Source organism: Elaeis guineensis, chromosome 14 (assembly GCF_000442705.2).
Source record: "Elaeis guineensis isolate ETL-2024a chromosome 14, EG11, whole genome shotgun sequence".
Taxonomy (NCBI): domain Eukaryota; kingdom Viridiplantae; phylum Streptophyta; class Magnoliopsida; order Arecales; family Arecaceae; genus Elaeis; species Elaeis guineensis.
The window spans coordinates 51,214,222-51,228,054 of NC_026006.2; the positions used below are offsets into that span (position 1 = coordinate 51,214,222).

The 13,833-nt window shown below is 37.1% G+C and overlaps 1 pseudogene; it reads left to right on the forward strand.

Moving 5' to 3' along the window:
- The first annotated feature begins 1,372 nt into the window (after window positions 1-1,372).
- Window positions 1,373-13,305, forward strand: LOC105035423 (putative clathrin assembly protein At1g25240; annotated as a pseudogene).
- Window positions 13,306-13,833: the final 528 nt, after the last annotated feature.

A 13,833-nucleotide genomic window follows, 5' to 3' on the forward strand; every position in this document is an offset into this window, starting at 1 on the left:
TTGGCCGCTCATCGATGGCCATGACCTTCAGAGAAGATAGGCAGGAAGGTGGGGGTCCAGACCTAGTGGTGAGGCATTGCAAATGATGGTGCCTGTGGTTGAAAAAGGGAGAACAATGTTTAGTCAAACAGGAGAAAAATAGGATTCTTGCTTTTTGTAGATTTTTCGGCAAACCCAACGGTTGGTGGGGGTGTACGATACCATGAAAAGGAGGGGAAGGAAGAGAGGAAGGAGGGCCTGGGCTTACCTCTAGCTCCAATGAGGTCTTCAATGAGGATTTGAGGCAAACATGATGAGAGCGTCCGTGGCTTCAGTGGAAGAATCTAAGGAGAACGGAGATGGAGAAGGCTGGTGTTCATCATGGACGGGTTTGAAGAAGGGAGGAGAGGATTATAGGGTGGAGAGGAGGCCGAATCCTTCTCGGATTCGCCTTCCTTTTCGATGGGCTCACATGGAAGAAGACTCCAAACGGGAGTCTTCAACATTCCATTTTTTTTTTGTTTTGTTTCTTCTTTTTTTGTTTTCTTTTTCATACCCAAGATTCATGCAAAGGGATGAAATTTTAGGGCTGGATATCATGGTTAATTTACTACTTCATAATTAAATTAATATGGTATGTGATTAATTTGCCACCACACATAATTAAATTAACATGATGCACAATTAATTTGTCTGCACACAATTAAATTAACATGATACACAGTTAAATTAACAATGTATATAGTTAAATAAATATGGTACGTAGCTAATTTTTATTTTATACCATTAATGGTATACTGTTAAATTATCATCATATACAGTTAAATTAATATGATACATAATTAAATTAACACGGCACACAGCTAAGTAAACATAGTACATAGCTAATTTACTATTGTACACAGTATATATATATGTTACATAGTTACATTATCATTACACATAGTTAAATTGATATGGTATACTGTTAAATAAATATAGTACATGGTTAATTTATAATTGTACATAGTTAAATAAATATGGTACATAGTTAATTTGCTATTATATATAGTTATATCTACATGATACACAGTTAAATTAATATGATACATAGTTAATTTGTCACTGTATACCATTAAATTAATATAGTACACAGTTAATTTGTCATTATACACAGTTAAATTCATATGGTGCATAGTAATTTGTCACTGTATTTGAGCAGCTCCTCGATGTACCCTCCAATTCCTTCAGCCCCATCACCTTAGATATGTAGTCTCATCAATGACGGGATCCTTTCCGACCGTTTTTTCTAAGTCCTCCGTTGATTGGGATACATCAAGAATGTCATCCACCACTTGGAATACTAATCCTTGAATAGCATCTTTCGACTTCCCAAAAGACCACACCTTTCCACATGATGTCGCCGTGACAGTGGTCGCACCGCATAGCCTCAGTTGCCAAGGACAAGCGCAACCTCTACATCTTCTGCATCGTCGGTGGCTACCACCACCATTCCCTTGTCGGTCTTGGAGGCCTCCAAAGTGCCACCCTCTAGGCGGTGGTGATCCACTCGATAGCCATGACAAGCAGTCCATCAACTATAAGAACACTGGTCTCATCCTCGCCTAGGCCCACACCTCACCATCCCTCCTAGACTCCCTGATGTGGGCCTCGCTCCCTGCGCAAGCTGCATCAGCTCTAGCCCATTGTCCTCAAGGCTTTCATACTTGCCCATGGCGTCCTCCTCTACTCCAATGAATTCCCCCTACCTTCTGCCTTAGTTGCCTTCTTTTTGAGGTCTCCAACTTTCGAGACCTCTCCTCCCTCCCCTCCCAAGCCTTCGGCTTCTCCGCTTTCGTTCGCACCTACTTCCACTTCCTCAACCTCTACTCCTGCCTCCCATCATATGAAATAATGGACCATGATAGGAGCTCCGAAGACTCTGACTATGACCTCTAGTAGCTCGAGAGGCTCCAAGCCCTCCTCCACCTCTTGATGCAAATCCACCCCTATGTCAGTGGTGTGGAGGTGGGCCTCATCCTCAAAGCCATGCACTATGTCTTGATCAAGATCTTTGAAATTTATAGTAGGATCTGCAACAGTATTGCATGCTTTCTTGTAGGGCTTCTTAGACCGTCCGTGTTGGGAAAGGGCGGTGAGGAGTAGGAGCGATGCGATGGTGGTAGGGGGCAGTTGGGATGAGGATTTGGAGGAGGATAGTGGAGCAAAGCTCCCAACTTTTGGCCTACGTCGAGAGGGAGAGCCCATATGGGAGGGGGAGAAGAAATACGGAGGGTATTCTTGTCCTTCAGGGATTGAAAGTTACAAGGGTATTTACTCGAGGATCGGTGCTATAAAATTGGTCCACAAGGATTAAGAGTTAAAGCGTGGCCAACAGATGGACTGGTCATTAATTTCTCCTACTTTAAAATCTTAAAAAAATAGATGGTCAAAGATACATACAACAAGATTTATATATGTTGAGATATAGGCAGTTATGCTCTATACTACATAGAAGTATCAGACTTTAGTGGAATATCTGTAAAATAGTGGCTACAGCTTATTTGTCATTGTTTTCAGCTCTTTGATGTTTCTGTTCAATGGCATCGTCCTACAGTCTCATTTTTAAAAAATATGTTAAAGATAAATCGATTGTTTTTGGGATCTAAAGTGTTTGTACATGCATGTGAAACACATGTATCTAACACATACGAAAGAAATATTACCAAAGTCAATTGGCTGGAAATGTAGTTGGACACACAAGAAAGTTCACCCATTTTTCACTTAGTGGAGTCGCTTGGCCTTGCATAACAATTTCTTCTATGTCATATTTAAGATAATCAATAAAGGATTGATAATATGGAAGTTAGCAAGTAGCTCTCATATGATCCAAAGATAAGAGTTATAATTTATAAATCATCGACACCTATTGAAGTACCACTTTTAGCACTTTGACATTATCCAATGGTACCACATATGATCCATAGTGAGAATGCAATCATAATCTGAAAGTAATTTATCAAGAAACCACCTATAACTCTGCTGGAGTTTATCTCTGAATGCTGTATGAATGTGAGTTCATGATATTGGAATAGTCCAAGCCTCAAAGGATTCCAGGGATGCAAACTCTAAAAACTGGTTGCATGTTGATAGAGGATTAATCATCAGCTTATATAGTTCTTTTGTCTTGAGGAGAATCATCAACCTATATTCTAAAAAATGATTCCAGTACTCTCTTCTCTTGTATCGTCTCTTTAAGTTCGGTATGTTGGTGTATTTTTGAATGTCCATTCCACGGAGGCTCTGGAATCACCATTGGAGTGCTCGTGGTAATGATGGCAACTGGGCACAGCACCTGATACTCAATTTCAGAGTAGCAGTGAAGCCTTATATGTATTCCTGAAAGGGTGTAAGTGTAACATCCCGGCCCTAATTGGGCCCAGAATCAAGCCCAAAACCCAAACCCATATAAAAAAAAAAAAAGAAAGAAACAGAACGGGAAGAAGACTCCCGATGGGAGTCTTCTTCTCCGGTGAATCTCGGATGGAAAGGGAATCCTAGGATCATCGGAGCCCTAGAGACCTCTATAAATAAGCCTCTCCCTCTCTCAAGAACCTCCACCGGCGATCTTCAAGCTTAATTCCTTCCCTTTTCTCCGTGGAAGCAGCGGCAGCCTCTTCTCGTGTTCATTGGAAATCGAAGGTCGAAGAGGTCACCAAAGCTCAGGTAAGGCTCCAAACTTTCTTCCTCTCCTCTTTTCTTTCTTTCCATGGCTTTAGACCCTCACCGACCGTCGGGATCATCGGAAAATCCATGAACAAGGTGAACCCCTGTTTTGCTCTGTTTCGGTCGGACCCTTTCCTCTCTTTTCCGACCACCGACATCGCCGGTTGCGGCGTCTCATCCCCGAGACCGGACCCTCATCTCTCTAACCCTCTTCTCTGAAGGTCTTGACCGTCGGTGACCGGCCAATGATCGAAAAATAAAAAGAATAGGGATGGGTCCCCTGTTTTTTCGAAAACTCTTCTCCCGCTGGTCAAGCCTTGCCACCGGCGATTTCTTTGCTCTCTGTTGTCGGCTGTCGCTGTCGGATCTCCGGCCATGCTGCCGCCCTCGTCGGAGCCAAGCCACTCTCTGGTCTTCCCCTATTTCGGCCCAAGGGAGGCTGCGGGAAGAAAAGGAAAAAGAAAGAAGAAGAAAGAAGAAAAAGAAAAGAAGAAGGAAAAGAAAAAAGAAAAAAAGAAAAGAAAAGAAAAAGAGAAAGAGAAAAAGAAAAATAGAAAAAAAAAAGAAGAGAGAATTTTCTCTCTCTCCTTTCTCTTCCTCTTTCCTCTCTCCTCTCTCTACCTTCTCTCTCTAATTTCTCTCTCTAAATTCTCTCTCTAGACCTTTTTCTCTCTCTTTATGGATTTTATCTCTCTAAGATCTTTCTACTCTCTCTTTGATTGCATCACAGACCCTAGGATAAATTTGAAATAAGAATATTCAAAATTTATAAATTTGATTCATATTAAGTCACCCTGATAGGATCTTTGATGATCTCGACCATGATTGTCTCATCTAAAGGATACGAAGATTCTCTCTCCACTTTCTCTCTTTACTTTCTCTCTCTAAAATTTTCTCTCTCTTCATGGATTTTCTTTCTCTAGAAGTCTTATAGATCAGTAGAGGATCCAGATGCTTAGATAAATCCTAATTTTGATTAATCCTAAGAGAGGTCCTCAATTTATGTTATTAGGATCGATTATCGATAATTTTCTATATGTAATTTTTATATTGATCAGGGTCATGAAGAGATGATTGTCTGCATATGATATCGAGTGGAATATTTTATTAAAAAATTCATAAATCAAAGAAGAACATTGATTTCTGTGCTTGGATCAGTCACCGGTAAAGGTAAGAATCTCTGTATATGATCACTATTATATATATGCTATTTTACTGTTGGTCTTGCATCATTGGTTTTGCTTCGTCGGATTTGAGATCGATGAATTTATTATACCTGAGATACTGTTATTTGATTTTGAGCATGAGTATGTTATGTCAATATATATGTATCAGAAATTGATGGCATGATTATGGATATGACATATCTGAATTGATCATATTGCAAGACTGAATTGATTTGATGAAATCAATACATAATGATTAAATAAAAGAAAGAGATATATAGTATGGACTAGCCTGTCATGTGGAACAGCCGGCCAGGAGCTTATGCCTGGGACAGCCCCCACTGGCTTACAGGTGGATCAGTCGGCCAGGAGCTCATGCCTGGGACAGCCTGTCAGGAGCTTATGCTTGGGACAGCCTCTCACGGGCTTTCGTACGTGGGATAGCCGGCCAGAAGCTCATCCTGGGACAGCCTTGAAAGGTTTTTAAGTGGATTCGATCTGGATGATGACTGAGGTATAGATTTGGTTAGTCCAAAGCCAGAAAGAAAATATTAAAAATCATGTGATTATGAAAGGAGAAATGAAAGATAAGACATGAAATAATTATTGAATAAGAGTGTTTCACCTGTTAACATATGATGATGCATCTATTTTAACAAGACAGAAAATTTATGGATATTTGCATTATTCTGGATATTGAACATCGGATTTTATATTTTATTGTTTATCTTTATTTTTAGATTATATTATTATATCAGTGTGATATGAGAATTCTTACTGGACTGTAAAGCTCACACCTCTTCATCTTTCTTTTTCTTCTCAAAGTTACAGGACGTTCATGATTAGCTATGGCTTGTATTTACGGGTGAGCAGAAGGATAAATAGAGTGTCATAGTATCTGATCAGAGAATTATAGAAATTTAAATTATAATTATGCAAGTTTTATGAATTATTATTGAAATTAATTATTGTGGATGTTAAGATTATAATGATTTATTTTGGCCTTGCATATTCTTTAGGACTTGCTCTAAGGAGTGTGCAGTCATCACATATCCGACCCGGGTGTTGGGTTCGGGGCATGAGAGAATGGTATCAGAGCTTAGGTTTAAGATCACCAGAGATTATAAAGAGATATTAAAACTTTATGTAAGATCAGTAGGATGTGACAGAGTGGCATTTGAGCTTAGAGCTTAGGTTACGTTTATTTGGAGACAATGATACAAGTGATTAGGATATGACAGAACAGTACTAGAGCCCAAGTTTAAGGTCATTAAGAATTGTCATATAAGTGATATCAAAACTTTGAGATTATAATTAATAGAGTATGATAGATAATATCAGAGTTTAAGGTTATAATCATTAAGGATGTAATAGAATGATATTACAATTTAGGTTATGATCATTAGAGAATATGATTTAAGTGGTATTTAATCTTAAGATTATAATTATTTGAAATTATGACTTTAGTGATATTTAAACTTAGATTATGATCATAAGGAACATGATAGATATAAAAGAGAAGATTCAATATTTAGATTTTGAATCAATAGATATTAAGATGAAATTTATGTATAAGTGGCATATGATATCTATAATAGAATTGACGAGTTATATCTTAGATTTCAACTAGTAAGGTTGACCTAAGTATGAAAAGAGTTGACCTTGGAATGAAGTGGGAGGTATTGATATGTAATGTTGAGTATACTCGATGATTTTGGAATGCTAAACTTATATGGAAGAAAATCATAATAACTTTTCTGATTTTGATGTTAATTATTCGAGCATTACAAATTTTAAATTTATCAGAAGGAAGTTAGGATATGGTCTAAAAAGAAATTACATCATATGAGAGAGAAATATTTTTGAACACTGAACCTATAAGAGGTCATTTATGAAACTCAATCTTAGATGAAAAATATACTTGAATTTTATTATAAGAATATGAGATACACATCTTGGTGAAATCTTTGGTTACTCAAAATATCATATTCTGAATATGATTCCTTGATCTTTCAAGTTGCATTGAATCTCAAGTCAAAAGTTTATTTTTCTAAGTGGATCAAAAGTATTTTGATATTGTTGTTAATTTAAAGAAGAAAATTTATTTTGTCAGAGTATGATATACAGGTTATGATGAAATCTTTAATAATTCATATTACTATCTTTGGATTAGATTTTTTTTAATTTTTCTTGTGATTGTTGAAGATGGTGAAGTGTATTAATTATTCAAATTAAAGTTTAGATTTTTTTTAAATTGAACTAAGACATCTTGTTAGTGTTAAATTTTGAATGACTTATACAAGGGACAAGATTTTGTGTGGATTTATTGATTAATATTAAGGGTTGTGATGAAGGGAGCTCTATAAGAAATAATCAAGTTGATTCTACTTAAGGATGTTGTCTTGAGTTCTTCTAGTTTGTCAAATTTTTATTAATTCTTTTAAAAATAAAGATTGATTTTGAAATTATCCAAATGATTGTAAGGTAAATCTAAGATTAACTCCAATTGATTCTAGACATGTTGGATTCTTAAAGAGTGATGAAACTTATGCAATGATTTCAAACATAGAAAGTGGATCAAGATTTAATTTTTATATGCTATATCCGAAGGTAGTAAAGATAAAGAAACTTAAAATTTTGTCCTAAGTCTTATATGAAATTTGAAGGTTAGATCTATCCTGGATTGATCTAACATATGAGAATATTTTTATCTTTGATAGACTTATATAATTTGATAAATTAAGATCAGAATGCGCAACAAAAGCACGGTGGATTAAATCGATTTGAAATATTAATCTTTTAAATCAAAAGATATTATGATGGAATACATTAGTTGCAAATAAGGAAGGATTTTATTGATAATGAAAGGATACTATAAATTTCGATCTAATCGGATCATAGTCGGATAATTTTGTCAATAGGTTGCTTCATTGTAGATAATGCCAAAAATTTTAGATATCTCAAGTTTATTAACAGCTTGATAGTTCTGATATTAGTTCAACTTAGAATGTCCTGACATAGATCTCATTTTTTTTAAAATTTAATATTGTTACTTGGACTGATATAGAAGATTGAGGTTTTCTTAAGATGAGAGTCTACATATAAAATTTGTTGGAAGGACAAGAGAAGAAAGAAATAGATGATTGTGAAGAGTATCCGATGTTTGACCTTTATTTATTTTTCTATCAAGGATAGTCTGAGATAATTATGAATTTCGAGTGAAATGTATTAGACAAATAATGGTGGTATATTAATACAAGTCCAAAATGTTACAGTTCTTCAAAAAGTTGAGAAATCAATAAGAGGAGATGAATTTGAAATTTCAAATAATTTTTGTTATAACAAGATCATGAGAAATAAATAATATATATATATATGACATTATCATAAGCTTGTGAATGACATGAAGAATGTATACTTTGAAATAGGTATCTCGAACGACATAACTTAGTTTCGAGGACGAAATTATTTGAAGGAGGGAGAATGTAACATCCCGCCCCAATTGGGCCCAGAATCAAGCCCAAAACCCAAACCCATATAAAAAAAAAAGAAACAGAACGGGAAGAAGACTCCCGATGGGAGTCTTCTTTTCGGTGAATCTCGGATGGAAAGAGAATCCTAGGATCATCGGAGCCTTAGGGACCTCTACAAATAAGCCTCTCCCTCTCTCAAGAACCTCCACCGGCGATCTTCAAGCTTAATTCCTCCCCTTTTCTCCATGGAAGCAGCGGCAGCCTCTTCTCGTGTTCATCGAAAATTGAAGGTCGAAGAGGTCACCGGAGCTCAGGTAAGGCTCCAAACTTTCTTCCTCTCCCTCTTTTCTTTCTTCCCATGGCTTTAGACCCTCACCGGCCGTCGGGATCGTCGAAAAATCCATGAACAAGGTGAACCCCTGTTTTGCTCTGTTTCGGCCGGACCCTTTCCTCTCTTTTCCGGCCACCGACGCTGCCGGTTGCGACGTCTCATCCCTGAGACCGGACCCTCATCTCTCTAACCCTCTTCCCTGAAGGTCTTGGCCACCGGTGACCAGCTAATGATCGAAAAATAAAAAGAATAGGGACGGGTCCCCTATTTTTTTGAAAACTCTTCTCCCGCTGGTCAAGCCTTGCCGCCGGCGATTTTTTTGCTCTCTATTGTCGGCCGTCGCTGTCGGATCTACGGCCATGCTGCCGCCTTCGTCGGAGCCAAGCCACTCTCTGGTCTTCCCCTGTTTCGGCCCAAGGGAGGCTGCGGGAAGAAAAGGAAAAAGAAAGAAGAAGAAAGAAGAAAAAGAAAAGAAGAAGGAAAAGAAAAAAGAAAAAAAGAAAAGAAAAGAAAAAGAGAAAGAGAAAAAGAAAAATAGAAAAAAAAAAAAGAAGAAAGAGAGAATTTTCTCTCTCTCCTCTCTCTCCTTTCTCTTCCTCTTTCCTCTCTCCTCTCTCTACCTTCTCTCTCCAATTTCTCTCTCTAGATTCTCTGTCTAGACCTTTTTCTCTCTCTTTATGGATTTTATCTCTCTAAGATCTTTCTACTCTCTCTTTGATTGCATCACAGACCCTAGGATAAATTTGAAATAAAAATATGATGATTTGAGATTGCTCCAAAATTTGTACGGTAGATCTGATCCTAGTCTGATCTTATTCAAAATTTATAATATTTAATTCATATTAAGTCACCCTGATAGGATCTCTGATGATCTCGACCATGATTGCCTCATCTGAAGGATACGAAGATTCTCTCTCTCTACTTTCTCTCTCTAAAATTTTCTCTCTCTTCATGGATTTTCTTTCTCTAGAAGTCTTATGGATCAGTAGAGGATCCAAATACTTAGATAAATCCTAATTTTGATTAATCCTAAGAGAGGTCCTCGATTTGTGTTATTAGGATCGATTATCGGTAATTTTTCTATATGTGATTTTTATATTGATCAGGGTTATGAAGAGATGATTGTCTGCATATGATATCGAGTGGAATATTTTGTTAAAAAATTCATAAATCAAAAAGAACATTGATTTCTGTGCTTGGATCAGTCACCGGTAAAAGTAAGAATCTCTGTATATGATCACTATTATATATATGCTATTTTACTGTTGGTCTTGCATCATTGGTTTTGCTTCGTCATATTTGAGATCGATGAATTTATTATACCTGAGATACTGTTATTTGATTTTGAGCATGAGTATGTTATGTCAATATATATGTATCAGAGATTGATGGCATGATTATGGATATGACATATCTGAATTGATCATATTGCAAGACTGAATTGATTTGATGAAATCAATACATAATGATTAAATGAAAAGAAAGAGATATATGGTATGGACTAGCCTTGTCATGTGGAACAGCCGGCCAGGAGCTTATGCCTGGGACAGCCCCCACTGGCTTACAGGTGGATCAGCCGGCCAGGAGCTCATGTCTGGGACAGCCTACCAGGAGCTTATGCCTGGGACAACCTCTCACGGGCTTTCGTACGTGGGACAGCCGGCCAGAAGCTCATCCTGGGACAGCCTTGAAAGGCTTTTTAAGTGGATTCGATCCGGATGATGACTGAGGTATAGATTTGGTTAGTCCAGAGCCAGAAAGAAAATGTTAAAAATCATGTGATTATGAAAGGAGAAATGAAAGATAAGACATGAAATAATTGTTGAATAAGAGTGTTTCACCTGTTAACATATAATGATGCATCTATTTTAACAAGACAGAAAATTTATGGATATTTGCATTATTCTGGATATTGAACATCGAATTTTATATTTTATTATTTATCTTTACTTTTAGATTATATTATTATATCAGTGTGATATGAAATTCTTATTGGACTGTAAAGCTCACACATCTTCATCTTTCTTTTTCTTCTCAGAGTTACAGGACGTTCATGATTGGCTATGGCTTGGATTTACGGGTGAGCAGAAGGATAAATAGAGTGTCATAGTATCTGATCAGAGAATTGAAAAAATTTAAATTGTAATTATACAAGGTTTTATGAATTATTATTGAAATTAATTGTTATGGATGTTAAGGTTGTAATGATTTATTTTGGCCTTGCATATTCTTTAGGGCTTGCTCTAAGGAGTGTGCGGCCATCACGTATCCGATCCGGGTGTTGGGTTCGGGGTGTGATAGTAAGGCTAGTATACTTGCAGATTATCAAAAATTGAAGTATTGTCAGTTGCCCTGGTCCTAGAGGCAAGGATGTCAGACTTAAATATTTTATGATATTTAGAACTTCTAGAGCAGGGAGATCTTTAGCTGGCCTGGCAAGGATCGTAACTTAGGGCTGTTGGTGATGTATAATTCTTGGAGGGATGCAGCTAACATGGGCAATTCCCCCAGATTTCTATGAAAGGTGATAAGCAGTTTTCCGCACTATCCTGTTTGTGTTCCTATAATTTTGATGATGGTAATAGTGACGATCATGTATACCAGTCAAATATTTGCAGATGCTAAAACAAGCATCATTAAAAAAATTTAAGCTCTTGGGCTCCTCCAGTAGCTAGGATACCAGAACATTACAGTTTTTGATCTCCATCTATTCAGGAGAAATAAAGTTTTTCTGACTTCCCATTGGCAATTATGACATCTGTGATCAGAACAACCAATTATAGTACTAGTCCTCCATACCTGAAGGCTCAAGCTCAAACCTCTAGCTCCATCCTTCCTTTCAAGTAGCGTACGCCGCTCTCCTACACTCTTTGCAGGAGAGGCAATTGTGTACAAGTAGCACTTGTGTTATAGTCCAAATTGTAGGATAGGATAGTGTGGGTAGATCGACAATAGCCTCCAGTTATCCTGTTTCTTCCATTTGATTTTAAATCTTAGAGTATGGGAGTGCTAGCAAGGTATTCCATATGAGACCAGTAAGATACAATATGCCCCATAGCAGGTGTTATAGGGTAGTACAGCAGACCATGCCTAGGATATACAGTGTCATGGGGTCATGATTGGTGGATGTGTTTACTTAAAAAAACTAGTCTCTCTAAGTGTTATGAATATTTATATGGTGTACCTGCAACCAAGATTTGCTGTATCGGTATGTAGCCACAATCGGGTATATAATGCCTACTAGGATTGAAGTCATACAAGATTGGTACATGGAACCTACCACGTACTAGGTGTATTGACACTATACTATATGGTATTGGTATGGGATTTGGTACCATGACGGCGAACCTTACTTATAACATTAATACTTAAATCTAAATTTTTGAAGTCAAGCATCAGTATGATTTGAAGTACCATGGCCAGATGATTGATTTCTAAAAATTAATTAGAAAAATGAAAGAAGATGTCAAGAGGGAATAATTACTGAGCCGGTGTATATTTGTCGCAGCATGAATTGCTTTCCATTTTGAATATCCCAGCTAAGTCTCATGATGGGGCAAAGGACTGCTCTACAGTTCCAGTATGCATCTACATATAAATTTGTCATAGATCTTCTCTTGATAATATAACAATGCTTATTCTCGAGTAGCAATCCAAAATGGTCAGTGGTTTGCAGGAGAGTATACGATATTGTACCATAGCACATTATCTCTAAGCATTACCATAATTTATCTTATCAGTAGATCACAGTAGTTTCAGTTTTCAACTAGCTTTACACCTTTTTCTATTAAGAAATTTAATGGGGTTGAAAGTCCTGATGACTGAGCAAAAAGCTTATTGCTGCTACTGTCCTAGCCTGGTTTGGCTGTGATATCTATAGATCTTGAACTTGAAAATTATTGATGTGTCTTTTCTATGATATTGCACAAGTGTTCAAGAAGTGGATCAATAGATGGTGAAGTAGTCAGTGATTTCCAGCGTTGGTTATTCACAAATTTTTCCCCAAGATGCCTACATCACCAACCTTGCCCGATATTATTTGTGTTGGCCAATTGCTAGAATTGGTATGTTTTCCTCTGAACAAATCTGTGTATATGCTTCTCATTGCACAATTCTGCAATCCTTGATATATTAATTTTGGCATGGTTTGACATGGGTAAAGGACAGTGTATCATCTGTAATTGCACCATTTATAAACCATGTTTCTCAGCATTGAGTGTATCATGGTGATATACTCGATTGCATATTTTGACATGAGAAATATAGTCAGATGAATCATAAATCAACATTACTTAGGTTTGTAATTAATTTGTTTTATAGGCACTTCTGCAAACTAGTGTTTTTTTAGTGATCGCATTGGAAGTTGCACTTTCCAATTAAAAATGCTAAAATTTTTCATTTCAATGGCAAATTACATAAGCTAGTGGCACATCCACTTAGAAGGCGAACAACCATAAATAAATAAATAAGCAATCCATTTAGACAGCTTACATAAGGAACATCATTCTCATCATCTTTTTTTCTTTAATTTTCTTTTATCACCCACTTATTCTTTTTTTTTTTAACATATTACCAGGCACTCCATGCAGCTGGTCAGGTGGCAGGAACATCTGTCTCGTCCTCTCCCCTCCCATATGGGACTAATGGCTAGTCAGTGTGAAACCTTGCATGGGCATGAGGAAGAAGCTTTCAAGTTGTGTGGTGGGGGGTCATGACTTGATACCAGACAGTCCAATGCCAATTTTCCTAATAGGCAAGCAGTTGGCAATTGCGCTATAAGCCAACAAAATGATGCTGCCTCTTGAATTACCTTGTTGCAAACTTGCAATCATAATTCATCTGCTGCACCTTTGCAGGCATTTTAGGCTGTTGCACCGAATGGAGATGTGATGACTTCGATTGGCAATAGTTTAATGTGTGATCATGCAAGCAAGAGGACAGAAAACACGTCCATGAAACCTGATACCATCTGGATTCATACCTTTTCAGCTGTTATTATGTCCGGAAGGATTGATTGCCTGAGTCACACACGTAGATGTGTTTGGAATTAACTATACTCATGTTTCTCTTTCTTAATTTGGTAATCGTTCGTCTTACTTTTAGCAGCAAGTTAGTAGCTGAGAGTAGGAAGGTCGTAATCACATAATATAATTGGATGGTCAGACCTGTCAATGAGTTT